Raw genomic sequence first — 19,983 nt, forward strand, 5'->3', positions numbered from 1 at the left:
TGGGAGATTAATTCACACTCAAACACAAGTCAAAATCTACACTGGAGTTGCTTACCAAGAAGACAGTGAATGTTCCTGGGTGGCCGAGTTACAGTTTTGACTGAAAATCTATGGCAAGACCTTAAAATGGTTGTCTAGCCATGATCAACAACCACTTTGACAGAGCTTGAAGGATTTTGAATAGAATAATGGTCAAATGTTGCACAATCCAGGGTTGAAAAGCTCATAGAGAAAATCCCAGAAAGACTCACAGCTCTAATTGCTGCCAAATGTCCTTCAACAAAGTATTGACCCAGGGGTGTGAATAATTACGTAAACGAGATATTTATGTATTTACTTTTTTTTAAATGTGCAAACATTTCCAAAAACATGTTTTCACTTTGTCATTATGAGGTATTGTGTGTAGATGGGTGAGAACATATTTAAGCCATTTTGAATTCAGGCTTTAACACAACAGAATGTGGAATTATTCAAGGGGTATGAACCATTTCTGAAGGCACTGTATTTGTCAACAGTATCAAATGTAATTTCTTCCACACAACAAGAATATGCAACGTTGAATTTACGTTTTTTTGCTTAATGAATTATTGCTGCCGTGAATTAAAGTGGTTTCATCGCTCCCTCAGGCTATCAAAATAACTTTCTCCTCCAGGAGAAAAAAGCATTCTGATTGGGTACTGGGCTCTGGCTTAATTGAAACCTTATTTGTAGCATGTGAAATTCTGGGACTTTGGCATGCCCCCAAGAATTCTCAGAATGTGATTCCCCCTCTTTCTCTGCCTCCGCTTCAAGCTCCGTTTCATTATTTTTTTCAAGGGTGTCTTGCATCAGCCCAGTGAGTATGAGTGGGAACTGAGCGGAGCGAGGAAGAAAAGATCGAAAAGGCTTGGATTCTGACAGAACTGGGGACACGGACACTCACTGGAATATTCCACCGCTTCCTCTGAACAAATGGTTTGAAAGGACAAAACTCTTTAAAAGTACGTTTCAAACTTTTTCTCAAAAATAACAATTTTTTAAAATGTGTTTCAAGGGTGAAGGGTTTGGTTTACACTGGAAGCTATAGTGATACTTTTGCTTTCTTAGAATTGTGTCAGTACCTCTAGGTGTCTCGGCGTGTTTATAGTCTAGTTATGAACCCAGTATCCCGGTTTTTCTTGAGTGAGAGAGAGCTACTGTTTACATGGCAGACTAGAATAGAGGATAGCAGAGAGATGAGATGCAGCCTATCTCAGATCCACACTTCACTGTGTAAAGCATCGCTGCAATCCAGCTGCTATACACTGAGGCCATTTATACCCATATTGTATTAACTGTGTCTAGTTTGAGTTAAAACGACATCTCTTTAAAAATGTTGACTGCAAAAATATGTTGTGCTTCCGCATTGATAGAGGGATATTGTAAGTCTTGTTTTATTGTCTGGAGAAGCAGCAGTGGAACTAATGCAGAAATAGCTTGAGGCTTTTTCACTTTCGTGCATCGAGTTCAAACCCCAGAGAGAATTTGTTGTGCTTTGTTTTTCTGGACATTTGTTTACTGTGTTATGGAAAAGTTGAGCAACTGTAGACCACTTGAGTTCCTGGCCCTGATATGTTATTTTGGCTTGGTATTATCATACATACCATGTATCTTTGTGTGTCTATCCTTGTCCTCTTGTGTCATGCAGGCAGGATATAGGTATTACATATGTGGTATGTGGGTGACAGATCCAATCCAAACAGAGGCTAAATTCAACCATTTTGATGTGGGGACGTAACACAATCACTTAGCAGGCAGTTTTATCCCAAATAAATATCAATATATACATAGTCATGACTCATACAGGATCTAATAGTCACTGGTCTGGTGTTGCCGACACCTTGCTCCAGCCGGGCTGAGCCATCTGAAGCAGGTTAGTGTAGATGACCACAGTGTCATAAAGGACAGTTGTTCTGAGGAGGTCAAGGTGGTGAGGCATGTGGTGTGACCCCTTAGCCATTCCTGGCAGGGTGTGAGTGGGTATGTGAGAATGTGTGTTGAGCCAGGTTCATGACCTCAATGATGGTAATAGCCAGTCTTGACATCTCTCTTCCAGCTCTCAACATGTGCTTTAAGTTATCAGAGGAATAGACATATAATTTCAATTAGCAACTCCTCCCTCGCTCTATTTATCTCTCTATCCCTGCCTCCCTCCTTCCCCCTGGGGCCTCAGAGTCTGTCCAGATACAGAGGTAGAGATGTAATGACACACTACTGAACCAGCAGGGTCAGGGTGTAATTTCAACTCCTTTCAAAACACAGCAGAGGCACCGTGCTTACATGGACTTGCCTGCCTGCCGTAGGTCCATGTCTGACTGAGCCCAGCATATTCCATAGTGTACCATTTTGATGTACTCTTATGGGTCAAACTTTATTTGGATAGTTTGGATATTCCATAGAAAAAGTATTCCATGTATTATTGTGGGTCACATTTTATTTGGATAGTCCGGAAAGTTAATCTGTAGGTGCTCTACAGATGGTTATACTATCAACAAACTATCTGTTGATAACAAACTGCTTGCTAAAGTTAGGGTTAGGCTTAAAGGGTGTTTTCACATATTTTCCTCTTTAAAATAACTGATCTCAGTCCTCTTTCAATTTTTTTTTTTTTATGTACTCAAAATGAGAACATATGAAAGCTGGTGGTTCCTTTTAACTTGAGTCTTCAATATTCCCAGGTAAGAAGTTTTAGGTTGTAGTTATTATAGGACTATTTCTCTCTATACCATTTGTATTTCATATACCTTTTAGTTTAGTTTATTAATTTGACCATTTAAAAAAAAACAAGCACACATAAAATGTAAAAGCCATACATGCACATTAATAAAATCATCAAGGATAACACACATAGTCTGGGACTTTTTTCCATTGTGGTCCTCTTGAGACAAGATGGCTAGACAAGATCAAACACAGTATGGCAGTGAAATAATAAAACAAAAACAAAGAAGAAGAACATCTATCTCATTCCAGTTACATCATAGGGGTTATTCATATGGGCATTGGATGTTCTAATAGGTACTTTAATATTGCCAGCCTAATCTCGGGAGTTGATAGGCTTTAAGTCATAAACAGCGCAATGCTTGAAGTACAGTGAAGAGCTGCTGGCAAATGCATGAAAGTGCTGTGTGAATGAATGCTTACGAGCCTGCTGCTGCCTACCACCGCTCAGTCAGACTGCTCTATCAAATTATAGACTTAATTATAATATAATTAACACACAGAAATACAAGCCTTAGGTCATTAATATGGTCAAATCCGGAAACTATCATTTTGAAAACAAAACGTTTATTCTTTCAGTGAAATACGGAACCGTTCTGTATATCATCTCACATGTGGCATCCATCAGTGTAAATATTGCTGTCACATTGCACAACCTTCAATGTTATGTCATAATTATGTACAATTCTGGAAAATTAATTACGGTCTTTGTTAGGAAGAAATGGTCTTCACACAGTTCGCAACGAGCCAGGAGGCTCAGACTGCTGCATATACCCTGACTCTGCTTACACAGAATGCAAGAAAATTGATACAATTTTCCTAGTTAAAAGAAATTCATGTTAGCAGGCAATATTAACAAAATATGCAGGTTTAAAAATATATACTTGTGTAAGGATTTTAAGAAAGTCATTGATGTTTATGATTAGGTACACATTTGTGCAAAAACAGTGCTTTTTTTCGTGAATGCGCTTGTTAAATCACCTGTTTGGCGAAGTAGGCTATAATTCAATGATAAATTAACAGGCACCGCATTCATTATATGCAACTCAGGACAAGCTAGATAAACTAGTAATATCATCAGCCAGGGGTAGTTAACTAGTGATTATGTTAATATTGATTGTTTTTTATAAGATAAGTTTAATGCTAGCTAGCACCTTACCTTGGCTCCTTGTTGCACTCACATAACAGGTAGTCAGCCTGCCACACAGTCTCCTCGTGGAGTGAAATATAGTCGGCCATGTAATCGGAGTCCAAAAATGCCGGTTGCCGATTGTTATGAAAACTTGAAATCGGTCCTAATTAATCGGCCATTCCGATTAATCGGTTGACCTCTAGTCCGGAGTTCCTTTTGAGTGTTCACACTGCACAAAAAAATTAAGCAAACCACACATAGTTCACTAAAATTGACCCAAAGGGACCATGTGTGAAAACACCCTTTGAATAAGGTTTAGGGTTAGGGGCTTGGGTTAGGGTTAGGGTATAGGTAAACTAGGGTTAGGGTATAGGTAAACTAGGGTTAGGGTATATGGAAACTAGGGCTAGGGTATAGGTAAACTAGGGTTAGGGTATAGGTAAACTAACCTAGCAGGGGTAAAAGAAACAACTGAAACTATACTGAGCATAAATATAAATGCAACATGCAACAATTTCAAAGATTTGACTGAGTTACAGTTCATAGAAGGAAAACAGTCATTTTAAATAAATTCATTAGGCCCTAATCTATGGATTTCGCAGGTGGGTGGGCCTGGGAGGGAATAGGTCATGGGGGAGCCTGGGAGGGAATAGGCTATGGGGGGGCCTGGGAGGGAATAGGCTATGGGGGGGCCTGGGAGGGAATAGGCTATGGGGGAGCCTGGGAGGGAATAGGCCAACCCACTGGGGAGTTTATATTTCTGTTCAGTATAGATCCCCTACATACTGGTCTTACAAATAATTAGGAAAACAATGTCTGGGAGGTTCTCTTCTGCACTATTCAACCAATCCAGTAAATGTGGAGGAGGAGTTGAGTGTCGCCTTGGGTGAGTTCGAGTGGATCACTTTTGTCAAGTCAGTGGTCACCGCCTTTTCAAAGTGTGTTGCATTATGGGGATAAAAATTGTCCAGCATAGGGCCTCCCGAGTGGCGCGGTGGTCTACTAGAGATTCTGGGTTTAAGTCCAGGCTCTGTCACAACTGGCCGCAACCTGGAGGCCCATGGAGCGGCGCACAGTTGGCCCAGCGTCGTCCGGGTTAGGGAGGTTTTGTCCGGCAGGGATATCCTTGTCTCATCGTGCACTTGTGACTCTTGTGGCGGGCCGGGCGCAGTGCACGCTGACACGGTCGCCAGGTGTACGGTGTTTCCTCCGACACATTGGTGCGGCTGGCTTCAGGGTTGGATGGGCATTGTGTCAAGAAGCAGTGCAGCTTGGTTGGCTTGTGTTTTGGAGGACGCATGGCTCTCGACCTTCGCCTCTCCCAAGTCCGTATAGGAGATGCAGCGATGAGACAAGACTGTAACTACTACTAATTGGATACCACAAAATTGGGCAGAAAAAAGGTGTGAAAATGTTTTTTATTTTTTATTGTCCGGCGTGTGCCTACATGTCAACTGCATGAGGCCATGAATCTTCACCATGACTCTTCACCATGACTCTTCACCATGACTCTTCACCAACCTTATCCTGCTGCCATCGCCTGCATTGTTGGAGGTGATTTTGTTTGACCCATGCAAACGTAACCCAAGATGTGACTGAAAAAGGAACCATCTTTCCCCAATTCGTGTATACATGGATATGAGCAAATTAATGTGATGTTTGAGGGTCTCTCACACCAATTTATTGTACAATGTACACACATATATTTTCACTTCATGAGTTTGTGATATGGGGGTTGGAGCCATGTTAATTTTTACATTACAAAGACAAACTTGAAAACAATGTCAACACCGCCATGTTGTACTGGGCCTTGCTGTTGGAAAACCACATCAGTGTCCGACTCTTGGCTGTCGCAGATGCACCACCACACCCGACTTCACTCCTCGACTTTTGTCTACAGTCGGTTTGTTTTCACCTTACCACTCAAACGAGCCCCTTGTTAATGTCCAAAAGCAGAAGTAGTGTCACAGGCTCTATTTCCAATTCGGCGGAGGATAGGGTAAGGCTTAAGGTTAGGGTTAGAGCTAGGATTGGGGTTGGTAGATAGTTGGTTAAAATGTTACTGATAGTCTGTAGAGCGTTTACAGATGGACTATACAAATAAAGTGTTATATTTAAAGACAGGGTGAACTACTGGTTAGTATGCACAGTCACACTCAGTCTTGTCCTACTCTAAGTACCAGTGTACATGAATATCACAACCACCCAAACGTCTAAACTGGTTCGTGATCAATGCTTATCAAACTAGGCTGAAGTTGTTTGTCTCTTGCTGGTTCAGTTTTGAGGTCCACATGATGAGAACATAGTGAAGAAAGAGATGAATAAAACATAATGATTTTGCTCTGTCAGGACCCGGTTACAAACCCTGGTCTCCGGAGTGAGAAACAGTCACTTAACCAACTGAGCCACGAATAGTCGGCAGAACCCAGAAGATGAGGCAGACACAGCAGTACTTGAGACTGTGTATTTAATGAAGTAAAAAGTGAAGTTCTTCAGGAAAACATGTAACTCCACAACCTCAAAAGGAATTCCACAAGAACAAAAAGGTAAATCCACAAGGTGGAAGGTAAAGCACAAAAAGCCTCAAAAGATACTCAAAAACAAACAAACAAGAACAAAAAAACAGAATTCCACAAGAGAGTCCACCGGGATCAACAAGAGTTCACAGAGTACTAGGGCTGTGTAACTGCGTTCGTCTGTTGAATGAAGAAAGTCGGACCGAAATGCAGCGTGTAGGTTACTCATGACTTTAATGAACAGAATAGCGGTACATGAAATAACTGAAATACAAAAACAACAGAACGGAACGTGAAACTAATTACAGCCTATCTGGTGACTACAACACAGAGACAGGAACAAACACCCACAAAATACAAAGCGAACTCAGGCTACCTAAATACGGTTCCCAATCAGAGACAACGATAAGCACCTGACTCCAATTGAGAACCGCCTCAGGCAGCCAAGCCTAACTAGACACACCCCTAATCATACACAATCCCAATGCTAATAAAACCCCAATACGAAACACAACATATAAACCCATGTCACACCCTGGCCTACCCAAACATATAACAAAAACACAAAATACAATGACCAAGGCGTGACAGGCTGGGTGCTAACATACAAACACAGAGTAAAGAACTGAGGAAAACAAAGGGTTTAAATACAATCAGGGGAAACGAGGCACAGGTGCAAATAATAATGGGGATCAAGGGAAAACAAAAGGTCAAAAGGCACAATGGGGGCATCTAGTGACCAAAAACCGGAACAACCCTGGCCAAATCCTGACATGCTCTGTCTGAGTGGGAATATGCCTTGAGTGGATGGAGAGAGGAAAGAGAGAAAAACAGAGGGAAGACCGATGAGACGGAGCTGGTCTCTTAACGCCTCACACAGATGGATGGATTGGCAAGAACCTGAAAACAACAGGAACATGTTAGAGAGAAATATCTCAGCTCTCTCTCTCTCTCTCTCTCTCTCTCTCTCTCTCTCTCTCTCTCTCTCTCTCTCTCTCTCTCGATCTCTCTCTCTCGCTCTCTCTCTCTCGTGACTACTACTTTAGAATGTTCCATTGTTGAGTATCATGAATAAGCAGTACGATATTCAAGGAAACATAATGATCCAAACTGTCTCTGAGTGTACTGGAGTGTCTTGGGAGAAATGTCTTGATAGCTTGAAACCACTCAGACATAGCGTAGAAATAGAACAGTACTTATGGTGGTGTTTTTAGAAGTAGAAGTGGAGCAGTAACACATTATTTGGATAGTCCCAAGGAGATGTTTGTAGATGTTCAGTAGACGTTCAATAACTGTCAACAACATTTCAAATAACTCCACTAACCCTAGCACTAACATGAACCCTTATCCTAACCTTAAACTTAACCCTTACACTAACCGTAAACTGAATCTTTACGTTAACCCTAATTCTAAACCAGTTGCTTATCAACGGATAGTTTGTTTGTAAAGGATGACCATCTGTATGGGACAATTCAAATAAAGTGTGACCATGGAGATATTTGTAGTAGCAGTAGTAGTGTTACATTTGCAAGCAGTAGTTGTGTAATTTATTGAAGCAGCAGTAGTTGTGTAATTTATTGAAGCAGCAGTAGTTGGTAATTTATTGAAACAGCAGTAGTTGGGTAATTTATTGAAGCAGCAGTAGTTGTGTAATTTATTTAAGCAGCAGTAGTTGGGTAATTTATTGAAGCAGCAGTAGTTGTGTAATTAATTGAAGCAGCAGTAGTTGGGTAATTTATTGAAGCAGCAGTAGTTGGGTAATTTTTGAAGCAGCAGTAGTTGTGTAATTTATTGACGCAGCAGTAGTTGGGTAATTTTTGAAGCAGCAGTAGTTGTGTAATTTATTGAAGCAGCAGTAGTTGGGTAATTTATTAGAAGCAGCAGTAGTTATGTAATTTATTGAAGCAGCCGTAGTTGGGTAATTTATTAGAAGCAGCAGTAGTTGTGTAATTCATTGATGCAGCAGCAGTTGGGTCATTTTTTGAAGCAGCAGTAGTTGTGTAATTTATTGAAGCAGCAGTAGTTATGTAATTTATTGAAGCAGTAGTAGTTGGGTATTTTATTGAAACAGCAGTAGTTGTGTAATTTTTGAAGCAGCAGTAGTTGTGTAATTTATTTAAGCAGCAGTAGTTGTGTAATTTATTGAAGCAGTAGTAGTTGTGTAATTTTTTGAAGCAGCAGTAGTTGGGTAATTTATTGAAACAGCAGTAGTTGGGTAATTTATTGAAGCAGCAGTAGTTGGGTAATTTATTGAAGCAGCAGTAGTTGGGTAATTTATTGAAGCAGCAGTAGTTGGGTAATTTATTGAATCAAGCAGTAGTTGGGTAATTTATTGAAGCAAGCAGTAGTTGGGTAATTTATTGAAGCAGCAGTAGCTGTGTAATTTATTGAAGCAGCAGTAGTTGGTAATTTATTGAAGCAGTAGTAGTTGTGTAATTTATTGAAACAGCAGTAGTTGGGTAATTTATTGAAGTAGCAGTAGTTGGGTAATTTATTGAAGCAGCAGTAGTTGGGTAATTTTGTGAAGCAGCAGTAGTTGGGTAATTTATTGAAGCAACAGTAGTTGGGTAATTTATTGAAGCAGCAGTAGTTATGTAATTTATTGAAGCAGCAGTAGTTGGGTAATTTATTAGAAGCAGCAGTAGTTGTGTAATTCATTGATGCAGCAGCAGTTGGGTCATTTTTTGAAGCAGCAGTAGTTGTGTAATTTATTGGAGCAGCAGTAGTTGTGTAATTTATTGAAGCAGTAGTAGTTGGGTAATTTATTGAAGCAAGCAGTAGTTGGGTAATTTATTGAAGCAGCAGTAGCTGTGTAATTTATTGAAGCAGCAGTATTTGGTAATTTATTGAAGCAGTAGTAGTTGTGTAATTTTTTGAAGCAGCAGTAGTTGGGTAATTTATTGAAGGAGCAGTAGTTGGGTAATTTATTGAAGCAGCAGTAGTTGGGTAATTTATTGAAGCAGCGGTAGTTGGGTCATTTTTTGAAGCAGCAGTAGTTGTGTAATTTATTGAAGCAGCAGTAGTTGGGTAATTTTTTGAAGCAGTAGTAGTTGTGTATTTTTTTGAAGCAGCAGTAGTTGGGTAATTTATTGAAGCAGCAGTAGTTGGGTAATTTATTGAAGCAGCAGTAGTTATGTAATTTATTGAAGCAGCAGTAGTTGGGTAATTTATTAGAAGCAGCAGTAGTTGTGTAATTCATTGATGCAGCAGCAGTTGGGTAATTTATTGAAGGAGCAGTAGTTGGGTAATTTATTGAAGCAGCAGTAGTTGGGTAATTTATTGAAGCAGCGGTAGTTGGGTCATTTTTTGAAGCAGCAGTAGTTGGGTCATTTTTTGAAGCAGCAGTAGTTGGGTAATTTTTTGAAGCAGTAGTAGTTGGGTATTTTTTTGAAGCAGCAGTAGTTGGTAATTTATTGAAGCAGTAGTAGTTGTGTAATTTATTGAAGCAGCAGTAGCTGTGTAATTTATTGAAGCAGCAGTAGTTGGTAATTTATTGAAGCAGTAGTAGTTGTGTATTTCTTGAAGCAGCAGTAGTTGGGTAATTTATTGAAGCAGCAGTAGTTGGGTAATTTATTGAAGCAGCAGTAGTTGGGTAATTTTTTGAAGCAGCAGTAGTTGTGTAATTTATTGAAGCAGCAGTAGTTGGGTAATTTATTGAAGCAAGCAGTAGTTGGGTAATTTATTGAAGCAGCAGTAGTTGGGTAATTTATTGAAGCAGCAGTAGTTGGGTAATTTATTGAAGCAGCAGTACTTGGGTAATTTTTTGAAGCAGTAGTAGTTGTGTATTTTTTTGAAGCAGCAGTAGTTGGGTAATTTATTGAAACAGCAGTAGTTGGGTAATTTATTGAAGTAGCAGTAGTTGGGTAATTTATTGAAGCAGCAGTAGTTGGGTAATTTTGTGAAGCAGCAGTAGTTGGGTAATTTATTGAAGCAGCAGTAGTTGGGTAATTTATTGAAGCAGCAGTAGTTGGGTCATTTATTGAAGCAGCAATAGTTGGGTCATTTATTGAAGCAAGCAGTAGTTGGGTCATTTATTGAAGCAAGCAGTAGTTGGGTAAATTATTGAAGCAGCAGTAGTTGGGTAATTGATTGAAGCAGCAGGTAGTTATGTAATTTATTGAAGCAGCAGTAGTTGTGTAATTTATTGAAGCAGCAGTAGTTGTGTAATTTATTGAAGCAGCAGTAGCTGTGTAATTTATTGAAGCAGCAGTAGTTGGTAATTTATTGAAGCAGTAGTAGTTGTGTATTTTTTGAAGCAGCAGTAGTTGGGTAATTTATTGAAGCAGCAGTAGTTGGGTAAGTTATTGAAGCAGCAGTAGTTGGGTAATTTTTTGAAGCAGCAGTAGTTGTGTAATTTATTGAAGCAGCAGTAGTTGGGTAATTTATTGAAGCAGCAGTAGTTGGGTAATTTTTTGAAGCAGCAGTAGTTGGGTAATTTATTGAAGCAGCAGTAGTTGGGTAATTTATTGAAGCAAGCAGTAGTTGGGTAATTTATTGAAGCAGCAGTAGTTGGGTAATTTATTGAAGCAGCAGTAGTTGGGTAATTTTTTGAAGCAGTAGTAGTTGTGTATTTTTTTGAAGCAGCAGTAGTTGTGTATTTTATTGAAACAGCAGTAGTTGGGTAATTTATTGAAGTAGCAGTAGTTGGGTAATTTATTGAAGCAGCAGTAGTTGGGTAATTTTGTGAAGCAGCAGTAGTTGGGTAATTTATTGAAGCAGCAGTAGTTGGGTCATTTATTGAAGCAGCAGTAGTTGGGTCATTTATTGAAGCAGCAGTAGTTGGGTAATTTATTGAAGCAAGCAGTAGTTGGGTAATTTATTGAAGCAAGCAGTAGTTGGGTAAATTATTGAAGCAGCAGTAGTTGGGTAATTGATTGAAGCAGCAGGTAGTTATGTAATTTATTGAAGCAGCAGTAGTTGTGTAATTTATTGAAGCAGCAGTAGTTGTGTAATTTATTGAAGCAGCAGTAGCTGTGTAATTTATTGAAGCAGCAGTAGTTGGTAATTTATTGAAGCAGTAGTAGTTGGGTCATTTATTGAAGCAGTAGTAGTTGGGTAATTTATTGAAGCAGGCAGTAGTTGGGTAATTTATTGAAGCAGCAGTAGTTGGGTAATTTATTGAAGCAGCAGTAGTTGGGTAATTTATTGAAGCAGCAGTAGTTGGGTAATTTATTGAAGCCTCAGTAGTTGGGTAAATTATTGAAGCATTACATTACATTACATTTAAGTCATTTAGCAGACGCTCTTATCCAGAGCGACTTACAGCAGCAGTAGTTGGGTAATTTATTGAAGTAGCAGAAGTTGTACTTTAAGTGGTAATATTGACATGAACAGAGTAGTAAAGAATTGAGTTGGATGGGGAAAGGCAGAGTGAGAGTGGGTCTGGGGCTCTGAGAGGATTTATGCACCATGGTCCGCAGACTGACTGCTGCTGTTATGGGGGGAAATGGAAAATAACTTCTTGGACCTGACCATTGAGTTTCCATAGGGCTTCAAATAACTCTAAAAACTCCATCCAATACTGTTCAGTTTAAAACCTCTCTCCTTTTTCTCCTCTCCCTCTCTCTCTTTCTCTCTTTCTTGCTTTGTCTTTCTCTCTCTACTTTCTCTCTTTTCCTCTCTGCCGCTTCCCCTCAGTCTCTCGCTCTCTCTCTCAGGTCTCGTTAAGCCCAGCTGGGTATCATTAACGCTGAATACAGTCCAGATAGTCTTACCAGCCAGACAGTCAGGGAGAGGGTCACTAGTATCAGGGCTGGGAGTGACAACAATTGAGAGTGTATAGTGTTTGAGTGTGTGTCACACAGAACCCTACAATTGTGTTGTTGATTTGGACTTCATCCTAGGTAGCACAGGACCAGCCATCATTGTATATAATCTTCCCTTCTCCCCTCCCTGCCATGTGTCACACATTAGCATTACACATAAATGCACATAATGGAGTCCTGTGCTCTCCAGTGTTTCCTCTCCCTCCCACCCTGCATGCGTGGCACGCTTGTGTCACAGTCTGAAACTTTACAGCCTATTTTTTATATGCCTACACCTGGCTCTGGTTTTGGATTTTAAAAAACAACTACATTTGATTAGGATTTCATGCATTCCCATCAAAATGAAATATCTGCTATGGCATGTTATGTTATGGGCTTAAGGGGATACTAGAGAGGCAGTAATCAGAAGCTGATGTGGCTGGTCATGGTAGCTTGTCTAGCATATGGCTGCATACACACACATACACAGATCCAGCTAATGAACGTATGGCCAATAAAATGCTCTCTGCATTGTTTTACTTTCTGTTAATTTGCCCCGCCTGTCTGCCCAGGTTGCATTGCTCTTACCAGCCATAGCTTGTACTTTCATACCCTTGAATGAATCAAATGTTTAGATTTTTATGTTTTCCAGAGAAGAATCATTTGTGGATATAATTGTATGTTTGCATGTGCGTGTGTGCAGTGCACACGCATGTGTGTGCTTGTGTGGCCTGCGTGTGTGTCAAATCACATTTTATTGGTCACATACACATGTTTAGCAGATGTTATTGCGGTTGTAGCATAATGCTCGGACAGTGCAGTAATATCAAATAAGTATAAAATAACAATTACACAACATATACCCAATACACACAAATCTAGTAAAGGAATGGAATTAAGAATATAAAAATATATGGACATGCAATGTCAGCGGCATAGAATAAGATACAGTAGAATAGTATAGGATACAGTATATACATATGAGATGGGTACTGCAATATATGTAAACATTATTGAAGTGACTAGTGTTCCATTTTATTAAACTGGCCAGTGATTTCAAGTCTATTTATATAGGTCAGCAGCCTCTAAGGTGCAGGGTTACGTAACTTGGGGGAAGCCGGCTAGTGATGGCTTTTTAACAGTTTGATGGCCTTGAGATAGAAGCTGTTTTTCAGTGTCTCTTTCCCAGCTTTAATGCACCTGTACTGACCTCGCCTTCTGGATGATAGCGGTGTGAACGGGCATTGGCTCGGGTGGTTGTTGTCCTTGATGGTATTTTTGGCCTTCCTGTGACATCGGGTGCTGTAGGTATCCTGGAGAGCAGGGAGTTTGTCCCCGGTCATGTGTGTGTGTGGGTGTCACCCTCTTAGCCCATTAATCACTACCAGATCTCAACACTGACTGAAGTTGGGAGCAAATTATAGCTTTCAGATAATCTCTCTGCTTTTTCTCTTCTCTGTCTTTCAGTCTGTTTCAGAGGCAGATATATTTCAGTCAAGCTCTATGGTATATTAATGTACAGGGAAAGAGGTAAAGATCTCATCTACGATATGCACAATCATGACACTTCCTGAAGCCACATCATATGATAGGTTAGGAAAGGTTAGATTCTGTATAAAAAAATTGGTTTACACAACCTGAATACAAGAGGAAGAGGGGGGTGCGGAAAGAGAAACAATAAGGGGTCTGTCACGCCTTGGTCATTGTATCTTGTGTTTTGTTAATTGTTTGGGTAGGCCAGGGTGTGACATGGGTTTATATGTTGTATTTCGTATTGGGGTTTGTATTAATTGGGAGTGTGTATTATTAGGGGTGTGTCTAGTTAGGCTTGGCTGCCTGAGGCGATTCCTAATTGGAGTCAGCTGATTCTCGTTGTCTCGGATTGGGAACCGTATTTAGGCAGCCTGAGTGCGCGTTGTAATTCGTGGGTGATTGTACCTGTCTCTGTGTTAGTCACCAGATAGGCTGTATTAGTTTCACTCGTTTGTTGTTTTTGTATTTTCAGTTATTTCATGTACAGCATTTTCTTCATTAAAAGTCATGAGTAACCTACACGCTGCATTTCGGTCTGACTCTCTACAAACAACAGACGAAGTTCGGTACAGAATCACCCACCACCATTCACAGACCGAGCAGCGTGTGAACTGGCAGGATCTGAAGGAGGACGTTATGGACAACAGAAGCAAGGAGTATACTACGTGGGAGGAAATCGACAGGTGGGGAATCGAAAAGGAAAGCACGGCTATACAGAGCGAAAACCGTAGGTAACGAGGAAAGCGCAGAGAGAGAGTGGCAGAGTCAGGAGTCAGAACTGAGCCTACTCTCCCTGTTAATTGTGAGGAGCAGCAATATGAGGACTTCTGGTCTTGGGAGATGATATTAGACGGAAAAGGACCCTGGGCGCAGCCGGGAGAATATCGCCGTCCCAAGGAGGAAATAGAAGTAGCTAAAGCGGAGAGGCGCGAGTATGAGGAGGCAGCACTGCGACGCAGTTGGAAACCGGAAAGTCAACCCAAAAAATTTATTGGGGGGGGCTAAAAGGGAGAATAGTTATGCCAGGTAGGAAACCTGTGCATACTCCCTGTGCTCACCGTTGGGCTAGAGAGACCGGGCAGGCACCGTGTTATGCTATGGAGCGCACGGTGTTTCCAGTGCGGGTGCAGAGCCAGCTGCGACTCATACCAGCCCTTCCTATTGGCCGGGCTAGAGTGGGCATCGAGCCAGGTAAGCTTGAGCAGGCTCGGTGCTCAAGAGCTCCAGTGCGCCTGCACGGTCCGGTCTATCCAGAGCCTCCTCTACACACCAGTCCTCCGGTAGCAGCTCCCCGCACCAGGCTTCCTGTGCGTGTCCTCGCGCCAGTACCACCAGTTCCAGCACCACGCACCAGGCCTCCAGTGCGCCTTGCCTGTTTAGCGCAGCCAGAGCCTTTCTCCTCTCCTGCGCTGCCGGAATCTCCTGTCTGTCCAGCGCCACCAGTGCTCCCAGTCGGCCCAGCGCGTCCAGTGCGCCTCGCCTGTTTAGCGCAGCCAGAGCTGTTCTCCTCTCCTGCGCTGTTGGAGTCACCCGCCTGTTTAGCGCAGCCAGAGCCTTTCTCCTCTCCTGCGCTGCCGGAGTCTCCTGTCTGTCCAGCGCCACCAGTGCTCCCAGTCGGCCCAGCGCGTCCAGCGCGCCTCGCCTGTTTAGCGCAGCCAGAGCTTTTCTCCTCTCCTGCGCTGTTGGAGTCTCCCGCCTGTTCAGCGCAGCCAGCGCCTTTCTCCTCTCCTGCGCTGCCGGAGTCTCCTGTCTGCCCAGCGCCGCCAGTCGGCCCAGCGTCACCAGTCTGCCAGGATCCGCCAGAAGTGCCAGTCTGCCAGGATCCGCCAGAAGTGCCAGTCTGCCAAGATCTTCTAGATCGGCCAGACAACCTTAATCATCCAGGTCCACCAGCCAGCCAGGATTTACCGGAGCCTACTACCTGCCTGAGCTTCCTCTCAGTACTGAGCTTCCTCTCAGTACTAGGCTTCCTCTCAGTACTAGGCTTCCTCTCTGTACTGGGCTCCCTCTCAGTACCGGGCTTCCCCTCAGTACCGGGCTGCTTCGGTCCCGGGCTGCCCCTCTGTCCTGAGCTGCTCTGCTGTCCTGAGCTGCCCTGCTGTCCTGAGCTGCCCCTCTGTCCCGAGCTGCCCCTCTGTCCCGAGCTGCCCCTCTGTCCCGAGCTGCCCCTCGGTCCCGAGCTGCCCCTCGGTCCCGAGCTGCCCCTCGGTCCCGAGCTGCCCCTCAGTTATGTGGGGATCAGGGTGAGGACTATTAGGCCATGGTCGGCGGAGAAGGTGGATTATCCTAGGACGCGAAGGGGAGGAACTAGGACATTTATGGAGTGGGGTCCACGTCCCGAGCCAGAACCGCCACCATGGACAGACGCCCACCCGGACCCTCCCTATGCTCTTGAGGTGCGTCCGGAGTCCGCACCTTAGGGGGGGTTCTGTCACGCCTTGGTCATTGTATCTTGTGTTTTGTTCATTGTTTGGGTAGGCCAGGGTGTGACATGGGTTTATATGTTGTATTTCGTATTGGGGTTTGTATTAATTGGGAGTGTGTATTATTAGGGGTGTGTCTAGTTAGGCTTGGCTGCCTGAGGCGATTCCTAATTGGAGTCAGCTGATTCTCGTTGTCTCGGATTGGGAACCGTATTTAGGCAGCCTGAGTGCGCGTTGTAATTCGTGGGTGATTGTACCTGTCTCTGTGTTAGTCACCAGATAGGCTGTATTAGTTTCACTCGTTTGTTGTTTTTGTATTTTCAGTTATTTCATGTACAGCATTTTCTTCATTAAAAGTCATGAGTAACCTACACGCTGCATTTCGGTCTGACTCTCTACAAACAACAGACGAAGTTCGGTACAGAATCACCCACCACCATTCACAGACCGAGCAGCGTGTGAACTGGCAGGATCTGAAGGAGGACGTTATGGACAACAGAAGCAAGGAGTATACTACGTGGGAGGAAATCGACAGGTGGGGAATCGAAAAGGAAAGCACGGCTATACAGAGCGAAAACCGTAGGTAACGAGGAAAGCGCAGAGAGAGAGTGGCAGAGTCAGGAGTCAGAACTGAGCCTACTCTCCCTGTTAATTGTGAGGAGCAGCAATATGAGGACTTCTGGTCTTGGGAGATGATATTAGACGGAAAAGGACCCTGGGCGCAGCCGGGAGAATATCGCCGTCCCAAGGAGGAAATAGAAGTAGCTAAAGCGGAGAGGCGCGAGTATGAGGAGGCAGCACTGCGACGCAGTTGGAAACCGGAAAGTCACCCCAAAAAATTTATTGGGGGGGGGCTAAAAGGGAGAATAGTTATGCCAGGTAGGAAACCTGTGCATACTCCCTGTGCTCACCGTTGGGCTAGAGAGACCGGGCAGGCACCGTGTTATGCTATGGAGCGCACGGTGTTTCCAGTGCGGGTGCAGAGCCAGCTGCGACTCATACCAGCCCTTCCTATTGGCCGGGCTAGAGTGGGCATCGAGCCAGGTAAGCTTGGGCAGGCTCGGTGCTCAAGAGCTCCAGTGCGCCTGCACGGTCCGGTCTATCCAGAGCCTCCTCTACACACCAGTCCTCCGGTAGCAGCTCCCGCACCAGGCTTCCTGTGCGTGTCCTCGCGCCAGTACCACCAGTTCCAGCACCACGCACCAGGCCTCCAGTGCGCCTTGCCTGTTTAGCGCAGCCAGAGCCTTTCTCCTCTCCTGCGCTGCCGGAATCTCCTGTCTGTCCAGCGCCACCAGTGCTCCCAGTCGGCCCAGCGCGTCCAGTGCGCCTCGCCTGTTTAGCGCAGCCAGAGCTGTTCTCCTCTCCTGCGCTGTTGGAGTCACCCGCCTGTTTAGCGCAGCCAGAGCCTTTCTCCTCTCCTGCGCTGCCGGAGTCTCCTGTCTGTCCAGCGCCACCAGTGCTCCCAGTCGGCCCAGCGCGTCCAGCGCGCCTCGCCTGTTTAGCGCAGCCAGAGCTTTTCTCCTCTCCTGCGCTGTTGGAGTCTCCCGCCTGTTCAGCGCAGCCAGCGCCTTTCTCCTCTCCTGCGCTGCCGGAGTCTCCTGTCTGCCCAGCGCCGCCAGTCGGCCCAGCGTCACCAGTCTGCCAGGATCCGCCAGAAGTGCCAGTCTGCCAGGATCCGCCAGAAGTGCCAGTCTGCCAAGATCTTCTAGATCGGCCAGACAACCTTAATCATCCAGGTCCACCAGCCAGCCAGGATTTACCGGAGCCTACTACCTGCCTGAGCTTCCTCTCAGTACTGAGCTTCCTCTCAGTACTAGGCTTCCTCTCAGTACTAGGCTTCCTCTCTGTACTGGGCTCCCTCTCAGTACCGGGCTTCCCCTCAGTACCGGGCTGCTTCGGTCCCGGGCTGCCCCTCTGTCCTGAGCTGCTCTGCTGTCCTGAGCTGCCCTGCTGTCCTGAGCTGCCCCTCTGTCCCGAGCTGCCCCTCTGTCCCGAGCTGCCCCTCTGTCCCGAGCTGCCCCTCGGTCCCGAGCTGCCCCTCGGTCCCGAGCTGCCCCTCGGTCCCGAGCTGCCCCTCAGTTATGTGGGGATCAGGGTGAGGACTATTAGGCCATGGTCGGCGGAGAAGGTGGATTATCCTAGGACGCGAAGGGGAGGAACTAGGACATTTATGGAGTGGGGTCCACGTCCCGAGCCAGAACCGCCACCATGGACAGACGCCCACCCGGACCCTCCCTATGCTCTTGAGGTGCGTCCCGGAGTCCGCACCTTAGGGGGGGGGTTCTGTCACGCCTTGGTCATTGTATCTTGTGTTTTGTTCATTGTTTGGGTAGGCCAGGGTGTGACATGGGTTTATATGTTGTATTTCGTATTGGGGTTTGTATTAATTGGGAGTGTGTATTATTAGGGGTGTGTCTAGTTAGGCTTGGCTGCCTGAGGCGATTCCTAATTGGAGTCAGCTGATTCTCGTTGTCTCGGATTGGGAACCGTATTTAGGCAGCCTGAGTGCGCGTTGTAATTCGTGGGTGATTGTACCTGTCTCTGTGTTAGTCACCAGATAGGCTGTATTAGTTTCACTCGTTTGTTGTTTTTGTATTTTCAGTTATTTCATGTACAGCATTTTCTTCATTAAAAGTCATGAGTAACCTACACGCTGCATTTCGGTCTGACTCTCTACAAACAACAGACGAAGTTCATTACAGGGTCACAGTTTATATTATTTTGTATTTATTCATTCAGCCTTCTCCTCGTTCATGTGTAACTAGGCACATTCAGGACCTCACATCCTAGTGGTTGACTGTGTTTCAAAGCAGGCTGTGTATAGTGACAGGTAGTGTGTTTCAGAGCAGGTTATGGGTAAGTTGTAGGGATGCCCCTTTAATCAAGGCTGACTGGTGATTTCATGCTGCTATCATTGGTCTGTACAGCTTTACTTCACTGTAATTGGCCACTATAAAATATAACTACCCTGCCTGGCGCACTACACAGTCGGGCTGAGGGAAGGCAGACCCTACACACACAGGCAAGTATGCACGCGCGCACACACACACATACACACACACGCAGATACAGAATTACACACATTGCAGACTTTACTCAATGATCTCAGGTTGCGCTGTAGAGCCCAGTTGGTTCTACAGTAAATCAAACCTCTCCATTCCTCTTCCTTTACTGTCATTAAGCTCTCCTCCATGCACAGAATACTGTGCATAGACTTACAAGTATATTCAACAGTTGTTCCCACACCATCAAATGATCTTAGTTGCATAAACATTTTTCGCTTTGCTTCCATTTTGCTGTCGTCCTTTGCCGTTATTGAGCTGATCACCCCATGAAAAGTCTGGAGCAAATGTTATTCACATCGCAGTTCACTATTACTCTGAGCCTGGGCTTGTTCCACAGCCACTCTCCTCTCTCCAGTCGTTCTCTCTACCCTTCTCCTCTCTCCACTACTCCTCTTGCTCATGGCATAGCATGTGAGTGCTGCTGACAGTAGAGCCAGGTCAGAGGGCCAGGGAACCAAGGCAGGCGAGCAGAGGAGGGGACCAGAGCAGGGCACCTCTGTGTGTTGACTCTACCGGTTCTACCATGGTGCAAGGACCATCAGCCCTCTGTATGACCGTGAGAGGACAAGGGAAGGAGAGGAAGTCTTTCCAGGAGAAGATGATTTGTTTCTGCACATCCAAAACCCCTGTGCAATCAGCATAAAACCCACATCCCCTCTCTTTTCAGTCCCACCTTGTACTAAATACAGTGCGCATGGTTTGATCAGCAGTAGCAGACCGTTTCAGTTCACTGACAGTGCTCATGTCTTGATATGTGTCTGTCTCCACACAGTCAACATAAAAGTTTCTGTCCAGTGCAGCCAGTTCATGATATCTGTAGCTGAATAACCATTT

The 19,983-nt window shown here is 44.3% G+C and overlaps 1 protein-coding gene across 4 annotated transcripts in view; it reads left to right on the plus strand.

Moving 5' to 3' along the window:
• The first annotated feature begins 800 nt into the window (after nt 1-800).
• Nucleotides 801-19,983, plus strand: part of LOC123996800 (discoidin domain-containing receptor 2-like) — a 59,350-nt gene continuing 40,167 nt past the window's right edge. For all 4 annotated transcript variants that reach the window (XM_046300504.1, XM_046300507.1, XM_046300505.1 and 1 more), the window contains exon 1: nt 801-980. The gene's annotated coding sequence lies outside the window, so the exon portion shown is untranslated. The remainder of the gene's footprint in view (nt 981-19,983) is intronic.

The sequence above is a fragment of the Oncorhynchus gorbuscha genome, linkage group LG15 (genome assembly GCF_021184085.1).
Source record: "Oncorhynchus gorbuscha isolate QuinsamMale2020 ecotype Even-year linkage group LG15, OgorEven_v1.0, whole genome shotgun sequence".
Lineage (NCBI taxonomy): Eukaryota > Metazoa > Chordata > Actinopteri > Salmoniformes > Salmonidae > Oncorhynchus > Oncorhynchus gorbuscha.